Here is a 4,139-nt window from a genome sequence, read left to right as displayed (position 1 = left end):
TCCCGTTACTCTGTCCTCTGTGACTGTCTACATCTAGAAACTAAGCTGCACGATCCAGGGAACAAGTCTGACTGGTACATGATCAGACAGTAGTTTAGGGAGCGGTAGATGCACTATGCAAAAAAATAAAAACGGAGCCTTCTATGAAATGACGCTTTAAAAAAATTGCTCAATCACGTAAATGTGATTGTGGAAAGTCAAAATCGTGATCGTGATTAAAATTTGATTAATTGTGCAGCCCTACTCTCAGGGTTTTACAAAATGGCTCAGCATTAAATCATGACATGATCATCATATTACAAAAGTATGCTCTGTAGAAAAACACTCTCATATGCATCAAATATAATAAGAACAGCTTATTTCAGGCCAGTAAACCCCAAAGACTATATAATAGTGGACCTAGCGTCTGTGATGTAACCCATTGGTTTGTGGACTGCGGTTTTGAAGCCTCTATTGGCTTTTTGCAACTGTACATGGCCATTTTTGACGGGAGGGTGGAGCTGTGGAGTATGATGTGGCCAAGCCAGTGTTACTATTGTTTCAATGGCTCTGCTCTAAGCTAAACGCTAAAGAGGGCAAGTTGATGTTTTTAACCCTTGTGTAGCAAGTCATCCGGTCAACGCGGACCTTTGTTTACGGGAGACATTTATCTGGATGTCTGGCAGAACAGAAAATTGGCAAACTTTCCCTTAAGTTACCACCTAACGCTAACAGCAGCTACCTATCTTGGTTAGCAGAAAGCTGACCAAGACATTTTTAGGTGACCAAAACTTGTTTGAGATGAAAACACTTACAACAGCCAAAAACAAGTTGAGGACTATTATAATGTCCACCGTGTTTGCATGGTTAGCATAGCTAAGCCTCTGTTCAGATTGACAGGTCCCAAAGTATCCCTTGCTTTATTGTCCATTTTAAAATAAATACCATAATTTACTAAATGAACATCATGATGTATTGAAGAATTGAAAGTAGCGATTGAGACCATAAACTATTTACGAAAATGTTTACTGAGGTAATAAATCAAGAGAGAAGTAGGCTCATTTTCCCATAGACTTCTATAGAAAAAGACTTATTTTTGGAGCCAGTGGAGTTGCCCCATGCTGGAAATGATATATGTAACTTCAAGGCTTGTCATCAATGGCTTCACTTTTCAGTCCCGGAAGCTTCGCCCATTATTTTTACAGTCTGTACAATTTACAGCTTCAATGTCCATAATCACTGCTCCCTCTCGTGGCTAGATAAACCATTGCAACTGATTTCCAAGTCAGCCCCGAATTAACTACATCATCGGTGAGGGACTTCATTCGAGCCAATGTCAGAATACGGTCCCTCCGGGGACCGGTCACGGTCCTGCATGGGCCCCAGCACAGAGGCATGGGAAATTATAGATGGCTATATCTGTAAATTAGGACAACTGAATTGGTTGCAACTTTAGTTTTATCTATTTGTCTTCAATATTGCTGCCTTAATACACCTTTAAACCAATTGGGTATGGCTCTTGGTGTCTGATGGCTCTTGTTGTGAAACACCTTCATATTTGGCTCCTGGCACCAGTTAGGTCAGCTGGTTAAAGTGACATTTTAAAGTTAGAGCTCCCATCAAGAAACACACATTTGAAGGTCACACCGAATTCCTGCCTTGGCACATGTTTGTGTTCTGAAAGCATTGAATGGCTCCAGAATTCCATACAAAGTTCAATTTTTAGCAACATTTAAATTATGTCTAAACTTTGATGATAACTAGTTCCCAATCACCAGGGCTGGGTGCTCCTGCTATCTTGCTTCTTCTTCACCCACTGGGCGGTGTAGCAGTTCTCCCCTACAGTCCAGGACCAGCCTTGTCTGCTTCTGTCACTCTCCTTCTTTGACATGTGTCCCTGGCTGACCAACGTGCCTCGTGATGGAGGCTGTCCACTGTCCAACACCCTGTTCTCCTCTTCAGCACCACAGTCTTCAGCATCTGAACCCAGGGGTGTTTCTCTGCTGTCCGAGGACCTCTGGCTGCAGAGGCGATCTTTCTTGGATGCCAACAGAGGTGGAAGTGAGAAAGGCTGGGACCTTGATAAAGAGGGGGGACAGTACAGGGTCAGTAGAGGGCAAACAAGTTGGCTAAAAGTTGACATAAAAATATACTGTATATTAACCCTATGTGCAGACAAATGCGACTGAAACACAGTGCAGAAAACAACTCAACACCCAACAAGCTTTTCTATCTAAACAACAAAGGTAATTTGTCTGTACCTTACCAAAGTACATTTTATCATATAAAATGATTTATATGTGGGTGACTTGTCCTGTGGACGAGTGGTCCCGAACCTTTGTGGTCTGCAGCCCTGTCAGAGGAACTCATGCACCCCTTCATCATTACACAATGTATAACACTATAACATTATAATATAACATACAGTATAAGTGGATATTGTTATTTATTTCATACTATTTAAATTTATATACTTCTATCTATATTACTATACTATTTCATTTCATTGAACTGGCAAATAATAAGGTTTGGTCAGCAATCCTACTACTACAAGAATTCTACAATAGAATAGAATACAAATACATATTGTCCCAGAGGGGAGTAGAGCGCCGGGCGTCGCATGACATGACTTTTTACGCCGCCATTTTGGCGGGAAAGTAGTGGCAAAAATGAACTGCACCAGCATGGATTTTTTATCCGTCCAAGTTCACTGCACACTTTAATTCAAAAGACAAGGACAGCTATAAAGCAACACTTGGTTGATTTAACATTAGTGAGCCATATAATGCTCCCGGAGATATTTTTACAACCTTTACAAGTGAAACGGAAAGCTTCCCTGCCCTTCAGTATGCAGATGTTTAGAACTACAGTACCTAATTAACTTTCCTTTGTCCTACTCTGGAGAGTCTTTAAAGCCTACAAAAGCCTGGAGGAATATAAATGGAGACAATCGGCTGGATTCGTGATTAATATTCAGCTTTGGAGTCTACCGGTTAAAAATTGCTTTGTTGTCAATGGAAGGGTAGCCAAGTTAAAGTGTAACGTTTATGCAGTCAGTGTTATAACTTGTCTAGCTAGCTAGCGTTAGCTAGTCTGTAATGTTTGCCAACAGTTAGCTAAAAACGTATAGATACATTATATCAGGGCACTTTTCATCACAGAAATGCCATTACATTTTTATTACAGGTAAGTCATTCCCAGAAACTGAATGATCCTCAGTTGAAGCCAGGGGTTGTTATCAGGTTGTGTTAGGAGCCCACTGTAATTGCATATCTGGACTGGGTGAGTGGTCTACCCATGTGTCAGCTGTGTTGTTCAGGGTATGGCAGCACTACCAGGAAAGAGAGAAGAGATAGCTGTCACATCAAAGAAGTGCAAGTGGGCCACACCAAGTGAGATCTTTGAAAAGAGTAGAAAATCAGCAAGGGAATGACGTCATTTTTAACAACACACAAGGCAAAAAAAGAGAGATCATCCAAAGACCACTCTGCCATACCACCAGCTTTCCCACCTCTGACCCATACAGAGCAGGCCCAACTTCACAACAACCGCTCCAAAAGCTGTACACAAGAGGGACGGATCATAAAGCCAGCAGTCCTCTCTGTTGTAACAGACTACACAGCATCATAGGTGCCAAAAGGCTGTCCTGCTAGATCTACCAGAACCCCTCACAAGTCTTTATGACAAGCAGACAAAGGAGGAAAACTAGCAGAGTTACCGACGGTTAGACCAAGCAGAAGTGTTGTTTGAACACATAACTCTGACAAAAGAACAGGTACATAATTTTATGAGTATTGTTTTGAATAAAAGAAGCCAAGAACTTAGAGAAAATAGTCAAATATAAATGGAAACAGGTAGTATGTTGTCAGACTAAAACGATACATTTGCACACTTAATAATGTAATTATGAAACCATTTGATTCATATTTTCAGATTGATATTGTAGAGAAGGAGACTCAAGCACAGTTTAAGTCCAAAACCTGGTTTGGTCAGAGAAGTGGTAGGATAACAGCATCTACATTCAGAGCAGCCACAAAAAAACATATAACATTAGAATGTTATGCTAGCCAAAGTCTCATAGCTGCATCACTAAGGCTACCAGGTATTTGAGTGTAGAAGATAATAATAATAATAATAATAATAATAATAATAATAATAAT

At 40.5% G+C, this 4,139-nt stretch overlaps 1 long non-coding RNA gene across 1 annotated transcript in view; it reads left to right on the top strand.

Annotated features, from left to right (window-relative positions):
* The window catches only part of LOC116701257 (uncharacterized), a 19,000-nt gene that overhangs the window by 3,460 nt on the left and 11,401 nt on the right, over positions 1 to 4,139 (top strand). The gene's annotated exons all lie outside the window — the stretch shown is intronic.

This window comes from Etheostoma spectabile, chromosome 14 (genome assembly GCF_008692095.1).
Source record: "Etheostoma spectabile isolate EspeVRDwgs_2016 chromosome 14, UIUC_Espe_1.0, whole genome shotgun sequence".
Lineage (NCBI taxonomy): Eukaryota > Metazoa > Chordata > Actinopteri > Perciformes > Percidae > Etheostoma > Etheostoma spectabile.
This window is presented reverse-complemented; position numbering and strand designations above follow the sequence as displayed.